The sequence below is a fragment of the Coregonus clupeaformis genome, chromosome 6, assembly GCF_020615455.1.
Source record: "Coregonus clupeaformis isolate EN_2021a chromosome 6, ASM2061545v1, whole genome shotgun sequence".
In the NCBI taxonomy this organism is placed as follows: Eukaryota; Metazoa; Chordata; class Actinopteri; order Salmoniformes; family Salmonidae; genus Coregonus; species Coregonus clupeaformis.
The window spans coordinates 34,263,805-34,283,489 of record NC_059197.1 but is presented as its reverse complement, the minus strand read 5'-3'; the positions used below and the strand labels follow the sequence as shown (position 1 = coordinate 34,283,489).

The window sequence follows — 19,685 nt, the reverse complement described above, 5'->3', positions numbered from 1 at the left end:
ATAGGATTGAGGTCAGGGCTTTGTGATGGCCACTCCAATACATTGATTTTGTTGTCCTTAAACCATTTTCCACAACTTTGGAAGTATGCTTGGGGTCATTGTCCATTTGGAAGACCCATTTGCGACCAAGCTTTAACTTCCTGACTGATGTCTTGAGATGTTGCTTCAATATATCCACATAATTTTCCTTCCTCATGATGCCATCTATTTTGTGAAGTGCACCAGTCCCTCCTGCAGCAAAGCACCCCCACAGCATAATGCTGCCACCCCCGTGCTTCACAGTTGGGATGGTGTTCTTCGGGCTTACAATCAACCCCCTTTTTCCTCCAAACATAACAATGGTCATTATGGCCAAACAGTTCTATTTTTGTTTCATCAGACCAGAGGACATTTCTCAAAAAAGTACGATCTTTGTCCCCATGTGCAGTTGCAAACCGTAGTCTGGCATTTTTTTCATGGCGGTTTTGGAGCAGTGGCTTCTTCCTTGCTGAGCGGCCTTTCAGGTTATGTTGATTTAGGACTAGTTTTACTGTGGATATAGATACTTTTGTACCTGTTTCCTCCAGCATCTTCACAAGGTCCTTTGCTGTTGTTCTGGGATTGATTTGCACTTTTCACACCAAAGTACGTTCATCTCTAGGAGACAGAACGTGTCTCCTTCCTGAGCGGTATGACGGCTGCGTGGTCCCAAGGTGTTTATTCTTGCGTACTATTGTTTGTACAGATGAACGTGGTACCTTCAAGCATTTGGAAATTGCTCCCAAGGATGAACCAGACTTGTGGAGGTCTACCATTTTTTTTCTGAGGTCTTGGCTGATTTCTTTTTATTTTCCCATGATGTCAAGCAAAGAGGCACTGAGTTTGAAGGTAGGCCTTGAAATACATCCACAGGTACACCTCCAATTGACTCGAATTATGTCAATTAGCCTATCAGAAGCTTCTAAAGCCTCATCATTTTCTGGAATTTTCCAAGATGTTTAAAGGCACAGTCAACTTAGTGTATGTAAACGTCTGACCCACTGGAATTGTGATACAGTGAATTATAAGTGAAATAATCTGTCTGTAAACAATTGTTGGAAAAATTACTTGTGTCATGCACAAAGTATATGCCCTAACAGACATGCCAAAACTATAGTTTTTTAACAAGAAATGTGTGGAGTGGTTGAAAAACGAGTTTTAATTACTCCAATCTAAGTGAATGTAAACTTCCAACTTCAACTGTATTCACCCGTTTGCTATGAAGCCCCTAAATAAGATCTGGTGCAACCAATTACCTTCAGAAGTCACATAATTAGTTAAATAAAGTCCACCTGTGTGCAATCTTTGTGTCACTTGATCTGTCACATGAGCTCGGTATATATACAACTGTTCTGAAAGGCCCCAGAGTCTACAACACCACTAAGCAAGCGGCACCACCAAGCAAGCGGCACCATGAAGACCAAGGAGCTCTCCAAACAGGTCAGGGTCAAAGTTGTGGAGAAGTGTAGATCAGGGTTGGGCTATAAAAAAATATCTGAAACTTTGAACATCCCATGGAGCACCATTAAATCCATTATTTAAAAAAATTAAAGAATATGGCACCACAACAAACCTGCCAAGAGAGGGCCGCCCACCAAAACTCACGGACCAGGCAAGGAGGACATTAATCAGAGAGGCAACAAAGAGACCAAAGATAACCCTGAAGGAGCTGCAAAGCTCCACAGCGGAGATTGGAGTATCTGTCCATAGGACCACTTTAAGCCGTACACTCCACAGAGCTGGGCTTTACGGAAGAGTGGGCAGAAAAAATCCATTGCTTAAAGAAAAAATTAAACAAACACGTTTGGTGTTTGCCAAAAGTCATTCCCCAAACATATGGAAAAGGGTACTCTGGTCAGATGAGACTAAAATTTAGCTTTTTGGCCATCAAGGAAAACGCTATGTCTGGCGAAACCCAACACCTCTCATCACCCCGAGAACACCATTCCCACAGTGAAGCATGGTAGTGGCAGCATCATGCAGTGGGGGTGTTTTTCATCGGCAGGGACTGGGAAACCGCTCAGAATTGAAGGAATGATGGATGGTGATAAATACAGGGAAATTCTTGAGGGAAAGAGATTTGAGACTGGGACGGAGCTTCACCTTCCAGCAGGACAATGACCCTAAGCATACTGCTAAAGCAACACTTGAGTGGTTTAAGGGGAAACATTTAAATGTCTTGGAATGGCCTAGTCAAAGCCAAGACCTCAATCCAATTGAGAATCTGTGGTATGACTTAAAGATTGCTGTACACCAGCGGAACCCATCCAACTTGAAGGAGCTGAAGCAGTTTTGCCTTGAAGAATGGGCAAAAATCCCAGTGGCTAGATGTGCCAAGCTTATAGAGACATACCCCAAGAGACTTGCAGCTGTAATTGCTGCAAAAGGTGGCTCTACAAAGTATTGACTTTGGAGGGGTGAATAGTTATGCACTCTCAAGTTTTCTTTTTTGGGGGTCTTATTTCTTGTTTGTTTCACAAGAAAAAAATATTTTGCATCTTCAAAGTGGTAGGCATGTTGTTTTAATCAAATGATACAATCCCCCCAAAAAATCCATTTTAATTCCAGGTTGTAAGGCAACAAAATAGGAAAAATGTCAAGGGGGGGTGAATACTTTCGCAAGCCACTGTAGATGACTGATTACCGGTCGGCTAACTCATAGCTTTAGCGTACTGATTGGCTCACTAAGTAACTGATTGAACATTTAACTAACTGATTGGATGGCTAATTAGTGTATGGTTTGACTGACTGACAGTGTGACTGCAGGCCTCTGGAATGCAGTCCTCCTGTAGTGAGTTATGCCTGGGATGCAGTCCTCCTGCAGTGAGTTATGCCTGGGATGCAGTCCTCCTGTAGTGAGTTATGCCTGGAATGCAGTCCCCCTGTAGTGAGTTATGCCTGGGATGCAGTCCTCCTGTAGTGAGTTATGCCTGGAATGCAGTCCTCCTGCAGTGAGTTATGCCTGGGATGCAGTCCCCCTGTAGTGAGTTATGCCTGGGATGCAGTCCCCCTGTAGTGAGTTATGCCTGGAATGCAGTCCCCCTGTAGTGAGTTATGCCTGGGATGCAAATCCATGCTCAATGCACTCTGGGATTGCCAACAGGTGAATTCCTATAACTGAGGCCCTATAGACATACGGTATAGGAATGTAATGATGTGGTTAAAGTATGGGAGGAATATTTCTGACGAAGTCCATTGATGAAGGCCGTAACTTCAAGCTTTTAGTAGTTGTTTGAATAAAATAATGAATTTCTAATGCTGAGCGAGCGTTGTGCCTTTTACTTTTCAAGGAATTTAGTTTAAAAAACTCCCTGATTCAAACTGACCCCGAGCTCGTACCGTCTCCAAGACACTTGTGAAGATCTGAAAGGATTAAATAGGAGTCCACTTGAACTTGGTCATCTCTCTGTTGCTTTTTTTCATTTGAAGCAGAGAAAGACAAAACAATTGAGGAGAGGAACTGAGAAACGTTAACATTGTGTTAGCAGGCGGGCATATCTCCCACTCTACACCCTGTAAGATCCCAATCACAGCCCGCTGAACCTACCCACCTTGCTGCCAAGTCCCATTTGTTCAGTGGTAGTTGATTGGGTGGGAGCATGATTAGATACACACCCCACCAGCATGCCTGACTAGCCCCTTATCCAGCCCCTTATCCAGCCCCTTATCTCTGTACTAGGAAGACGGGAAGGAACCGTCTGTTGTACACAGTACAACACAGGGTGGGTCTGTGATTGGCTGGCCCTCTGTAGTAACTCACTACTGGTATACAGTAAAACACAGGGTGGGTCTGTGATTGGCTGGCCCTCACAGGGTGGGTCTGTGATTGGCTGGCCCTCACAGGGTGGGTCTGTGTTTGGCTGGCCCTCTCAGGGTGGGTCTGTGATTGGCTGGCCCTCACAGCGTGGGTCTGTGATTGACTGGCCCTCTCAGGGTGGGTCTGTGTTTGGCTGGCTCTCTCAGGGTGGGTCTGTGATTGGCTGGCCCTCTGCACTCAGTCATCCACCCTGGTCCTGAAGAGCTCCATGGCTGAGCAGGGCTTTGTTCCAACCCAGCACAAACACACCTGATTCAGCCAATCAACTAATCAACAAGCGCTGTTTAACTGAGGCAGGTGTGTGTGTGCAGGTGCTGTTATCTTCCAACAGATCTCTACCTTTACGGCACAGGAGGTAGTGTTGTAGCAATGGAAATGTCTGCAGGGTTTATGGTTCAAACCCTTCACTCACTGTTTCCTCTGTTACTACACTATCAATAGTCTCAGTAGTGGATAAGATCAGTTGCCACAATCCAATGTTAATCATGATCCACCAGGGAGAGTACAGGCAAGAAAGCAGGGGGGGTTATTGAATTTGAGTCCTGGTTGTGGATGGACAGATTTCCTCCCTCTGTTTCAGTGGTGGAGGAGAGGAGTGACATTCATTTGTTCCTCTCACAGCAGGGTGGTCCTCTAGATAACCCAGCCAGGCACATGTGATACTGATCAGATTGGGATGACTGGCTGGAGTGCTGCCCAGTGAAACACACACACAGACACACACACACACACACACACAAAGATACACACACACACACACCAGAATGAGAGGGAGGGAAATGGAGAGGCACTCCACCCTTCTGTTCTGCTGAAGAGTTGATGAACTGGTTAAAAATAAAAACCTATATTTTCAATTCAGATGTGTCCTCTGTTGTGTGTTGGCTTTGTTTTTCAAATGGGAAGAGATTCAAGAGAAATCCATTTGAGATTAAAACATATCTCATTATCTTACGGTATTCTTGGAGAGAGAAGCCTGCTGAGTGAGATACTGCGTTGTGTTTGTGAAGGACTGTGGAAGGGTCAGCCATAGTTCAGTTCAGCTTCATAGTCAGCCAACCCTGCCCTTTGCTCTTGAATCATTTAAGTAAGATATGTCAAAGGGTGATTACTTGTTCCGGTATGTCATGAGGAGAAATCAGAGATGTGTTCGTGCACTACCAGAGGTTAGTCTATTACACACCGTTCTGATGTTAGTATATTACACACCGTTCTGATATGGTATCAGACTATTACACACTGTTCTGATATGGTATCTGACTATTACACACTGTTCTGATATGGTATCTGACTATTACACACCGTTCTGATATGGTATCTGACTATTACACACTGTTCTGATATGGTATCAGACTATTACACACCGTTCTGATATGGTATCAGACTATTACACACTGTTCTGATATGGTATCAGACTATTACACACTGTTCTGATATGGTATCTGACTATTACACACTGTTCTGATATGGTATCAGACTATTACACACTGTTCTGATGTGGTATCAGACTATTACACACCGTTCTGATATGGTATCAGACTATTACACACTGTTCTGATATGGTATCACACCATCACACACCGTTCTGATGTTAGTATATTACACACCGTTCTGATATGGTATCAGACTATTACACACTGTTCTGATGTGGTATCAGACTATTACACACCGTTCTGATATGGTATCAGACTATTACACACCGTTCTGATATGGTATCAGGCTATTACACACCGTTCTGATATGGTATCAGACTATTACACACCGTTCTGATATGGTATCAGACTATTACACACCGTTCTGATATGGTATCACACTATCACACACCGTTCTGATGTTAGTGTATTACACACCGTTCTGATATGGTATCACACTATTACACACCGTTCTGATGTTAGTATATTACACACCGTTCTGATATGGTATCAGACTATTACACACCGTTCTGATATGGTATCAGACTATTACACACCGTTCTGATATGGTATCAGACAATTACACACTGTTCTGATATGGTATCAGACTATTACACACCGTTCTGATATGGTATCACACTATTACATACCGTTCTGATGTTAGTGTATTACACACCGTTCTGATATGGTATCAGACTATTACACACCGTTCTGATATGGTATCACACTATTACACACTGTTCTGATATGGTTTCACACTATTACACACCGTTCTGATATGGTATCAGTTTATTACACACCGTTGTGATATGGTATCACACTATTACACACCGTTCTGATATGTTATCAGACTATTACACACTGTTCTGATATGGTATCACACTATTACACACCGTTCTGATGTGGTATCAGACTATTACACACTGTTCTGATGTGGTATCACACTATTACACACCGTTCTGATATGGTATCAGACTATTACACACTGTTCTGATATGGTATCAGACTATTACACACTGTTCTGATATGGTATCAGACTATTACACACCGTTCTGATATGGTATCACACTATCACACACCGTTCTGATGTTAGTGTATTACACACCGTTCTGATGTGGTATCACACTATTACACACCGTTCTGATATGGTATCAGTCTAGTACACACTGTTCTAATATGGTATCAGACTATTACACACCGTTCTGATATGGTATCACACTATTATACACCGTTCTGATATGGTATCACAGTATTACACACCGTTCTGATGTGGTATCAGACTATTACACACCATTCTGATATGGTATCACACTATCACACACCGTTCTGATGTTAGTGTATTACACACCGTTCTGATATGGTATCAGACTATTACACACCGTTCTGATGTGGTATCACACTATTACACACCGTTCTGATATGGTATCAGACTATTACACACCGTTCTGATGTGGTATCACACTATTACACACCGTTCTGATATGGTATCAGTCTATTACACACCGTTCTGATATGGTATCACACTATCACACACCGTTCTGATGTTAGTGTATTACACACCGTTCTGATATGGTATCACACTATTACACACCGTTCTGATATGGTATCAGTCTAGTACACACTGTTCTAATATGGTATCAGACTATTACACACCGTTCTGATATGGTATCACACTATTATACACCGTTCTGATATGGTATCACAGTATTACACACCGTTCTGATGTGGTATCAGACTATTACACACCATTCTGATATGGTATCAGACTATTACACACCGTTCTGATGTTAGTGTATTACACACCGTTCTGATATGGTATCAGACTATTACACACTGTTCTGATATGGGATCAGTCTATTACACACCGTTCTAATATGGTATCAGACTATTACACACCATTCTGATATGGTATCACACTATTACACACCGTTCTGATATGGCATCACACTATTACACACCGTTCTGATATGGTATCAGACTATTACACACCGTTCTGATATGGTATCAGTCTATTACACACCGTTCTGATATGGTATCAGACTATTACACACCTTTCTGATATGGTATCACACTATTACACACCGTTCTGATGTGGTATCAGTCTATTACACACCATTCTGATATGGTATCAGACTATTACACACCGTTCTGATATGGTATCACACTATTACACACCGTTCTGATATGGTATCAGACTATTACACACCGTTCTGATATAGTGTCACACTATTACACACCGTTCTGATATGGTATCAGACTATTACACACTGTTCTGATATGGTATCAGACTATTACACACCGTTCTAATATGGTATCAGACTATTATACACCATTTTGATATGGTATCACACTATTACACACCGTTCTGATATGGTATCACACTATGACACACCGTTCTGATATGGTATCAGACTATTACACACTGTTCTGATGTGGTATCAGACTATTACACACCGTTCTGATATGGTATCAGACTATTACACACTGTTCTGATATGGTATCACACCATCACACACCGTTCTGATGTTAGTATATTACACACCGTTCTGATATGGTATCAGACTATTACACACTGTTCTGATGTGGTATCAGACTATTACACACCGTTCTGATATGGTATCAGACTATTACACACTGTTCTGATATGGTATCACACCATCACACACCGTTCTGATGTTAGTGTATTACACACCGTTCTGATATGGTATCAGACTATTACACACCGTTCTGATATGGTATCAGGCTATTACACACCGTTCTGATATGGTATCAGACTATTACACACCGTTCTGATATGGTATCAGACTATTACACACCGTTCTGATATGGTATCACACTATCACACACCGTTCTGATATGGTATCACACTATTACACACCGTTCTGATATGGTATCACACTATTACACACCGTTCTGATGTTAGTATATTACACACCGTTCTGATATGGTATCAGACTATTTCACACCGTTCTGATATGGTATCAGACTATTACACACCGTTCTGATATGGTATCAGACAATTACACACTGTTCTGATATGGTATCAGACTATTACACACCGTTCTGATATGGTATCACACTATTACATACCGTTCTGATGTTAGTGTATTACACACCGTTCTGATATGGTATCACACTATTACACACCGTTCTGATGTTAGTATATTACACACCGTTCTGATATGGTATCAGACTATTACACACTGTTCTGATATGGTTTCACACTATTACACACCGTTCTGATATGGTATCAGTTTATTACACACCGTTGTGATATGGTATCACACTATTACACACCGTTCTGATATGTTATCAGACTATTACACACTGTTCTGATATGGTATCACACTATTACACACCGTTCTGATGTGGTATCAGACTATTACACACTGTTCTGATGTGGTATCACACTATTACACACCGTTCTGATATGGTATCAGACTATTACACACTGTTCTGATATGGTATCAGACTATTACACACTGTTCTGATATGGTATCAGACTATTACACACCGTTCTGATATGGTATCACACTATCACACACCGTTCTGATGTTAGTGTATTACACACCGTTCTGATATGGTATCAGACTATTACACACCGTTCTGATGTGGTATCACACTATCACACACCGTTCTGATGTTAGTGTATTACACACCGTTCTGATGTGGTATCACACTATTACACACCGTTCTGATATGGTATCAGTCTAGTACACACTGTTCTAATATGGTATCAGACTATTACACACCGTTCTGATATGGTATCACACTATTATACACCGTTCTGATATGGTATCACAGTATTACACACCGTTCTGATGTGGTATCAGACTATTACACACCATTCTGATACGGTATCACACTATTACACACCGTTCTGATGTTAGTGTATTACACACCGTTCTGATATGGTATCAGACTATTACACACCGTTCTGATGTGGTATCACACTATTACACACCGTTCTGATATGGTATCAGACTATTACACACCGTTCTGATGTGGTATCACACTATTACACACCGTTCTGATATGGTATCAGTCTATTACACACCGTTCTGATATGGTATCACACTATTACACACCGTTCTGATATGGTATCAGACTATTACACACCGTTCTGATATGGTATCACACTATTATACACCGTTCTGATATGGTATCACAGTATTACACACCGTTCTGATGTGGTATCAGACTATTACACACCATTCTGATATGGTATCAGACTATTACACACCGTTCTGATGTTAGTGTATTACACACCGTTCTGATATGGTATCAGACTATTACACACTGTTCTGATATGGGATCAGTCTATTACACACCGTTCTAATATGGTATCAGACTATTACACACCATTCTGATATGGTATCACACTATTACACACCGTTCTGATATGGCATCACACTATTACACACCGTTCTGATATGGTATCAGACTATTACACACCGTTCTGATATGGTATCAGTCTATTACACACCGTTCTGATATGGTATCAGACTATTACACACCTTTCTGATATGGTATCACACTATTACACACCGTTCTGATGTGGTATCAGTCTATTACACACCATTCTGATATGGTATCAGACTATTACACACCGTTCTGATATGGTATCAGACTATTACACACCGTTCTGATATAGTGTCACACTATTACACACCGTTCTGATATGGTATCAGACTATTACACACTGTTCTGATATGGTATCAGACTATTACACACTGTTCTAATATGGTATCAGACTATTATACACCATTTTGATATGGTATCACACTATTACACACCGTTCTGATATGGTATCACACTATGACACACCGTTCTGATATGGTATCAGACTATTACACACCGTTCTGATATGGTATCAGACTATTACATACCGTTCTGATGTGGTATCACACTATTACACACCGTTCTGATATGGTATCACACTATTACACACCGTTCTGATATGGTATCACATTATTACACACCATTCTGATATGGTATCTGACTATTACACACAATTCTGATATGGTATCAGACTATTACACACCGTTCTGATATGGTATCACACTATTACACACTGTTCTGATATGGTATCAGACTATTACACACCGTTCTGATATGGTATCACATTATTACACACCATTCCGATATGGTATCTGACTATTACACACCGTTCTGATATGGTATCAGACTATTACACACCGTTATGATATGGTATCACACTATTACACACCGTTCTGATGTTAGTATATTACACACCTTTCTGATATGGTATCACACTATTACACACCGTTCTGATATGGTATCTGACTATTACACACCGTTCTGATATGGTATCACACTATTACACACCGTTCTGATATGGTATCAGACTATTACACACCATTCTGATATGGTATCAGACTATTACACTCCGTTCTGATATGGTATCACACTATTACACACCGTTCTGATATGGTATCAGACTTCAGCAGTGACTTCAACTGAAGATACCGTTTAGTTGTGGATTCATTCTGATAAAGACAGCGTGACATGAGAGGGTTTTTCCAGAGGTCATTGTCTTGTTCCAGACGAGTTCAGCTCAGTCTCTCAGTGTGGCTGCACTAATCCGCCTTAATTATGTCTCACAGCCAAGGCACTCTCTCTCTCACACACACACACACACACACACACACACATGCACTGCCAATTGCTCTCCCTTGGCCGCATCCCCGGACTCTAGAGGTGGCTTGCAGGGTGTGTGACACGGTATTGACCGCGTTATAGGGGAGCTACCCTGCCGAGACGCTCCAGGGATTATAAATGCCTTCGTGAAGCACCACACTGTGAGGTTTCTAACGCGAGGCCCTTCCGCCTCACGCATCACCAATGATTCTCCCGTGTGACGTTCGTCCTTGTGTTTCATGCACTGGCATGAGCGGAGACTGTGGCCCTCCTGACTCACTGAATGACTCTACTGTAGCTAATTCGGTTTAAAATATGTCCTCATTGTATGATACGGAGGTAGTATGATACTTAGAAATCAGTTATATACTCTGCCTAAATCTGTCATTATTCATTTAATGAACCCCAGTCGAACCCGATGCCATAACCCATTTATTCAGGCTTTTCCATTGTCAATTTAAGTCTAATTGAACAGTTGGTCTGTCAACTATACCTTTGTGAGACCTTGATAATTTTTTTGACTGTAAAATATTAAAAAACGTAAGCCCAAATTTAAACTGATTACGTACAGACTGCTTAATATCTTTCTTTCTTTCTTTCTCTTTCTTTCTTTCTTTCTTTCTTTCTTTCTTTCTTTCTTTCTTTCTTTCTTTCTTTCTTTCTTTCTTTCTTTCTTTCTTTCTTTCTTTCTTTCTTTCTTTCTTTCTCTCTCTCTCTCTCTCTCTCTCTGAAGTGCGAGACCAGGGTCACCCCACTGGTTCTCATGCAAATCGATTCTACACACACACTTGGCGTATCACACAGACACAGACACAGACACAGACACAGACACAGACACAGACACACACCACACAATATGTATTTGAGCTGATCTCCCCTCTCCCTGCTATGAAGCACATCACATTCCGCTGCTTCACTTCCCCGGGAATGCAGTCAACCGACCGTACCTTTCTCTGAACTGAAAGGAGCAGGTTAACGGTGCTCCATGCTCTGTGGCTGGGTCTGTCTGTCAGGTTGAGTAGGGCAGGCTACCCCCCGGCCAATGGATGGCTGTCAGGTGTTTCACAGAGAGATGGAAGACAGTGAAGACAGTTCCAGAGGATCATTTGGTGTTTGGGGTTCCATGGAGAGGAGCCCCTCAGCAGCCTGTCACTAAAACCAATACTATCACCATCTACTGGCCGTGGTCAACCCTGCCACATACTGTACATCTCAACTCCTTTCTTTCCTCGCTCCCTTTCCTTTCCTCCTTTCCTAGCTTCCTTTCCTACCTCGCTTTCCACTCCTCCTTCCCTTTTCTAGCTCCTTTACTCCTTTACTAGTTCCCTTTCCTCGCTCTCTTTCCTTTCCTAACTCCCTTTCTCGTCCTCCTTTCCTAGCTTCCTTTCCTCCTGGCCCTGGTTAATCCTAGGAAAGGAGGAAAGGAAACTATGAAAGGAGGAAAATAAATGGAGCTAGGAAAGGAGGAAAGGAGGAAAGGAATTTAGGAACGAAAATGAGGAAATAAAAGGAAGAAGGAAAGGAAGCAAGGACAGTGAGCTAGGAAAGGGGATAGGAAAGGAAAGGAGATATAGAAAGGGAGATAGGGACAGAGGACAAGGAAAGTAAGGAAATGAAGCAAAATGAGGAGAGGAAAAGACGGTAGAGAAGGAAATTAAGATATGAAAGAAAGCTAAGAAATTTGAAAAAGAAAAGGAACTAGGAAAGGAGGAAAGGAAAGGGAACGAGGAAAGGAATCTAGGAAAGAAAAAGGAGGAAAGAAAAGGAAGAAGCAAAGAAAGGGAGCTAGGAAAGGAGGAAAGGAGTTAGGAAAGAAAAGAGATAAGGTTAAGGGACATAGGGATGGAGGAAAGGGAGGTAGGGAAGGAAAGGAAGGAAGCTATGAAAGGAAAGGAAGCTAGGGAAGGAGGAAAGGAAAGGGAGCGAAGAAAGGACGAAAGGAAGCTATGAAAGGAAAGGAAGCTAGGGAAGGAGGAAAGGAAAGGGAGCGAAGAAAGGAAGAAAGGAAGCTATGAAAGGAAAGGAAACTAGGGAAGGAGGAAAGGAAAGGGAGCGAGAAAAGGATGAATGGAATCTAGGAAAGAAAAGAAGGAAAGGAAGGAAGCTAGGAAAAGGGAGCTAGGAAAGTCGGAAAGGAACTAGGAAAGGTAAGGAGATATGTAAAGGGATTTAGGGAAGGAGGAAAGGAAATGGAGGTAGGCAAGAAAAGGAAGCTAGGAAGAAAAAGGAAAGTGAGCTAGGAAAGGAAGAGGAAAGGAATTTAAGAAAGGAGGAAAGGAAAGGCAGTGAGGAAAGGATGAAAGGAATCTAGGAAAGAAAAGGTGTTCACATATGTAGTAGGGATTAACCACGGCCAGTAGAGGGCGATAGTATTGGTTTTAGTGACAGGTTAGTTTTAGTCACAGGCTAGTTTTAGTCACAGGCTGCTGCTGGTCTGCAGCTGGATACTATTGAGGGAGACAGTAGAATCAATCATCCTGAGTGGTGTGCTGCAGCTACACTGCTCAGAGTTCGAGGTTATAAAAACCATAGAGATAGATAGAGAACTCATCTTTGTATCTGTGCCATTAAATCGTCTGTGACAGCATGGGTAGCACCATTGAAGCTATCTCCATTTTAAAAGTAGTCAATTTTCTTCTTCACGATTGGCTGACCCCTCCTGATGACCCAATGAAGTTGGAAGTCCCACCCAGTTGACTGCATGAAAATGGTGGAAGCCCTCAACAGCGTCCCCAATGCTAATATGGCCTTTTGGCCACTAGAAGCCTCTATTATTCTCTATGGTAAAAATACAACACCAAACACATGCCTAGCGCATATTTCAGCCATAGATAATAATTGATAGCCTCACTTATGCAGCCAATAGTCCCCTGTAGCTCAGTTGGTAGAGTGTGGCGCTTGCAACGCCAGGGTTGTGGGTTCGTTTCCCACGGGGGGCCAGTATGAAAAATGTATGCACTCACTAACTGTAAGTCGCTCTGGATAAGAGCGTCTCCTAAATGACTAAAATGTAAATAGAAGGTCTATCAATAGCCTAAAATAATAACGTTATTATTAGGACCTATGAAGTTCATTTGTAATTCGTGTTTTATCGTAGATGATTGACAGTGATGCTTTCTGAGCTTCATGTGACCAAAAAATTAACGGTGACATTTTTTTACGGAATGAAAATAAATATTGGCACTCTGAGGCACATTTTTCCAGTATGGCTATAGGTAAGCAGTGCAGTTTTAGTTAGGCTACTGTCAGACATAAGTCGCGGTGCCCATTTCCGAAATCTGTCAACCTTGGAAACTTTATTAGTAATTTTTTTATTTTATGAGCACACATTTATGAGCACACATGCACTCATTCACTCACACACCCGAACAGATATACACACCACTGTGTAAAAAGTACCCAATTGTCATACCTGAGTAAAAGTAGAGATACCTTAATAGAAAATGATTCAAGTAAAAGTGAAAGTCACCCAGTAAAATATGACTTCAGTAAAAGTCTAAAGGTATTTGGATTTAAATATACTTAAGTATCAAAAGTAAATGTAATTGCTAAAATATACTTAAGTATCAAAAGTAAAAGTATAAATCGTTTCTAATTCCTTATATTAAGCAAACCAGATGCCACCATTTTATTATTAACATTATGTTCATTTCTTATTGTTGTTGCATTGTCGAGAAGGAACCTGCAAGTAAGCATTTGGTTGGACAGTGTATCCAATAGGCCTATACATATGACTAATAAAACGTGAAACTTATGCTGAAGCCTTAAAGCCAAATATATCCCCCCTCTCTCTGTCTCTCTCTCTCTCTTTCTCTCTCTCTCTCTCTCTCTCTCTCTCTCTCTCCTCTCTCTCTCTCTCTCTCTCTCACACACACACACACACACACACACACACTACTCCCTCTCTCACAAAGACACACACAAGCACTCACTCAGCAGGATTCTCTATTTACATTACACACTTGCCCACACAGCATAGCGTGCAAAACGGACTCAATAACGCCTAGCTTCAAAGTCCCTCCAGGCACATTGCCCTTAAACACTGGCTGCACCTTCCCAACTAGCTACATTTGCCTTGGTTACCGATTAGATCACAAGAACACAATTAAACCATTTTCAATATATATAACATTTTAAATGTAGTTATTAGGCTATCCTAATATTCTGGCATGATGCTTTGTCAACAGTGCTTCATTTAGAAAACTATTCATATTGCATTATTATGGTGCATGGTGTAATACAGTACAGTCCTATTAGATGGTTTAGATCCATGTAGATCAATTGCATAGTCTATGTAATGTAAACTCGGTTCCTGGTTATTTTAGGGTATTTCATCATGCGTGAGTGCATTTGTGAGTGAATCAAATAGAAATAGAAGGGGGGAGAAAGAGAGAGAGAGAGAGAGAGAGAGAGAGAGAGAGAGAGAGAGAGAGAGAGAGAGAGAGAGAGAGAGAGAGAGAGAGACAGAGAGAGAGAGAGAGACAGAGAGAGAGACAGAGAGAGAGACAGAGACAGAGAGAGAGAGAGAGACAGAGAGAGGAGAGAGAGAGAGAGAGAGAGAGAGAGAGAGACAGAGACAGAGAGAGAGAGAGAGACAGAGAGAGAGAGAGAGAGAGAGAGAGAGAGAGCGAGAGGGAGAGAGAGAGAGAGAGAGAGACAGAGAGAGGGAGAGAGAGAGAGAGAGAGAGAGAGCGAGAGGGAGAGAGATGAGTGAGTGCCAATCAGATAAAGATTAGCCCTCCCTTCCCTCGCGTGCGTTCTCGGGTCCATAGGCACGGAAGGTCGCGAGCTTCGAGGATTTTCTCTGTCTGTCTGAAACCATACTTTGCGCCGTTAATCACATTCCCGTAGTTTGCGCTGCAAAGGCGGATAAAGCCGCACGAAGGTAGATGACTTGTCTGCTAGCGAGCGAATGGGCGATGCAGTGTGCATCAGAGCCCGAGTCCGCACGTTTCGTTGACGGGGATAAAAAGCACGACACGCATACAGAGCAGAGAGCTCACTCATTCACTCACACTCAGCAGAGCGCATTATATTTACACAGACCAGGTCAGAGTCAGCGAGAGTGAAATTAGACCAATGATGTCAGATAAAAAGCCAAACATGTCTGCCTAAATACATTTACAAACAATCTATTGCCTAAAATAAATTGCTCCTGATCCTGTAATATTGCTGAGGAAAAGGGGGGAAATGCCGTTGTTTCACATTACTTCTGAGGCCATGCATCAAACACAGAGTCAAAACAGAGCACAAAGCCATTCCCAAGCTTGGTTCTGCTGCGAAGCGTGCTGTCCACAGAAAAGCGACTATCCCTGCCTGCACGAGGCACAGCATGTCAGGCAAGGGATGTCGTGGCTCGCTGCGCATTCTGCGTAACAACCGGCGTGGTATCCATAGTGACAGTCAACGCTTGGGTTTCTCTTCCTGCCCAAGAATGCAGGAGGAAAACAGCGCAACACTTTTTCGTGAGATAATTGTTTTTCGCTCTCGTTTCAAGAAAATCAGCATAATGGGTAGGTAAAGGCTTCTTGTGTTTCTATTGACTATTAGATCAAATATAAAACCAATTTAAATTGCTTTTTTGTATGAGTGTGAGAGTGTGTGTGAGAGAGAGAGAGAGAGAGAGAGCGAGAACATAAAAGGAACATACAATTTTGACATATCAATTAGGATCTGGCAAAAAATACTTGAATTACTAGACGCTCTTATCCAGAGCGACTTACAGTTAGTGAGTGCATACATTTTTCATACTGGCCCCCCGTGGGAAATGAACCCACAACCCTGGCGTTGCAAGCGCCATGCTCTACCAACTGAGCTACAGGGAATCAGTTATAGAACCCATTGCCCTTTAAGCAGGTAGCTTAGTGGTTAAGAGCGTTGTGCCAGTAACCGAAAGGTCGCTGTTTCTAATCCCCGAGCCGACTAGGTGAAAAATCTGTCGATGTGCCCTTGAGCAAGGCACTTAACCCTAATTGCTCCTGTAAGTCACTCTGGATAAGAGCGTCTGCTAAATGACTAAAATGTAAATGTAATGGTTGTGAGGTCTGGGGTCCGCTCACCAACCAAGAATTCACAAAATGGGACAAACACCAAATTGAGACTCTGCATGCAGAATTCTGCAAAAATATCCTCAGTGTACAACGAAAAACACAAAATAATGCATGCAGAGCAGAATTTGGCCGATACCCGCTAATTATCGAAATCCAGAAAAGAGCCGTTAAATTCTATAACCACTTAAAAGGAAGCGATTCCCAAACCTTGCATAACAAAGCCATCACCTACAAAGATATTAACTGGGAGAAGAGTCCCCTAAGTAAGCTGGTCCTGGGGCTCTGTTCTCAAACACAAACAGACCCCACAGAGCCCCAGGACAACAAAAACAACACAATTAGACCCAACCAAATCATGAGAAAACAAAAATAGAATTACTTGACACATTGGAAAGAATTAACAAAAAAACAGAGCAAACTAGAATGCTATTTGGCTCTAAACAGAGTACACAGTGGCAGAATACCTGACCACTGTGACTGACCCAAACTTAAGGAAAGCTTTGACTATGTACAGACTCAGTGAGCATAGCCTTGCTATTGAGAAAGGCCGCTGAAGGCAGACCTGGCTCTCAAGAGAAGACAGGCTATGTGCACACTGCCCACAAAATGAGGTGGAAACTGAGCTGCACTTCCTAACCTCCTGCCAAATGTATGACCATATTAGAGACACATATTTCCCTCAGATTACAGAGATCCACAAAGAATTTGAAAACAAATCCAATTTTGATAAACTCCCTTATCTACTGGGTGAAAAACCACAGTGTGCCATCACAGCAGCAAGATTTGTGACCTGTTGCCACAAGAAAAGGGCAACCAGTGAAGAACAAACACCATTGTAAATACAACCCATATTTATGTTTATTTATTTTCCCATTTGTACTTTAACTATTTGCACATCATTATAACACAGTATATAGACATAATGACACTTGAAATGTCTTTATTCTTTTGGAACTTCTGAGTGTAATGTTTACTGTTCATATTTATTGGTTATTTCACTTTTGTTTACTATCTACTTCACTTACTTTGGTAATGTTAACATACGTTTCCCATAACAATAAAACCCTTAAATTGAATTGAAATTGAATTGAGAGAGAGAGAGGCGACACGACACATATTTGTTTTAAGGTGGGCGTTTGTTTGGGAAGGTTAGTTAACCAGCTGAAGTTAGCAGACCCTATCCAATGAAAACAAAGCACGATTTAAGATTGTTCAGAATGTCAAGCAGATGATGCCCCCTGGCCGCTACTTAGAAGTAGTCAGTGGTGTAAAGTACTTAAGTAAAAATACTTGAAAGTACTACTTAAAACGTTTTTTTTGGGTATCTGTACTTTACTTTTATATTTTTGACAACTTTACATTTACTTCACTACATTCCTAAAGAAAAGTATGCACTTATTACTCCATACATTTTCCCTGACACCCAAAAGTTAAATTTTGAATGCTTAGCAGGACAGGAAAATGGTCTAATTCACACACTTATCAAGAGAACATCCCTGGTCATCCCTACTGCCTCTGATCTGGCGGACACACTAAACACATGATTCGTTTGTAAATTATATCTGTGTTGGAGCGTGCCCCTGGCTATCCATAAATTTAAAAAACAAGAAAATGGTGCCATCTGGTTTGCTTAAGATAAGGAATTTGAAATTAAATATACTTTTGATACTTAAGTATATTTTAGCAATAACATGTACTTTTGATACTTAAGTACATATAAAACCAAATACTTTTAGACTTCTACTCAAGTAGGTGTCACGTACGTTAAGAGAAGGGTCGGACCAAGGTGCAGCGTGAAAGGCGTACATGTTTATTTAACTAATAAACACACGACAATGTAACCAAAATAACAAACTTAACCGTGACGGTCCAAAGGGCTAACACACAAGCCTAAACAGGAACACAACAAGATCCCACAACACAGGCAGGAAAACTGGCTGCCTAAGTATGATCCCCAATCAGAGACAACGAGCGACAGCTGCCTCTGATTGGGAACCACACCCGGCCAAACATGGAAATACAAACCTAGAATATTCACACCCTGACCAAACTAGCTAGAGTTCTATAGGCCAGGGCATGACAGTAACCCCCCCCAAAGGTGCGGACTCCGGCCGCACAAACCTGACTGAATAGGGGAGGGTCCGGGTGGGCTTCCAGCCTCGGTGGCGGCTCCGGCTCCGGAGTGGAGCCGCTGACCGGAGCTTGCTTGGGCACCGGTGGGGCGGACTGCTCTGGCTCCGGACTGGAGCTGCTGACCGGAGCTGGACTGGGCACCGGTGGAGCAGACCGCTCTGGATCCGGAGTGGAGCAACCGACCAGAGCTGGATCAGGCACCGGTGGAGCGGACTGCTCTAGCTCCGGAGTGGAGCCGCTGACTGGTGCCGGACCAGGCACCGGTGGAACGGGCACGGGCCGTGCCGGACTGGCGATGCGCACCACTGGCTTGGTGCGAGGAGCAGGAACAGGCTGGGCCGGACTGGCGACGCGCACCACCGGCTTGGTGCGAGGAGCAGGAACAGTCTGGACCGGACTGGGAACACGCACCACTGGCTTGGTGCGAGGAGCAGGAACAGTCCGGACCGGACTGGGAACACGCACCACTGGCTTGGTGCGAGGAGCAGGAACAGGCCGGGCCGGACTGGGAACACGCACTACTGGCTTGGTGCGAGGAGCAGGAACAGGCCGGACTGGGAACACGCACCACTGGCTTGGTGCAGGGAGCAGGTACGG

General features: G+C 42.6%; 1 long non-coding RNA gene across 1 annotated transcript in view; it reads left to right on the top strand.

Annotated features, from left to right (window-relative positions):
- Positions 1-16,311: 16,311 nt before the first annotated feature.
- The window catches only part of LOC121568291, a 36,214-nt gene continuing 32,840 nt past the window's right edge, over positions 16,312-19,685 (top strand). Inside the window, exon 1 of the long non-coding RNA XR_006001227.1 lies at positions 16,312-16,418. This is a non-coding gene — a long non-coding RNA (uncharacterized LOC121568291). The remainder of the gene's footprint in view (positions 16,419-19,685) is intronic.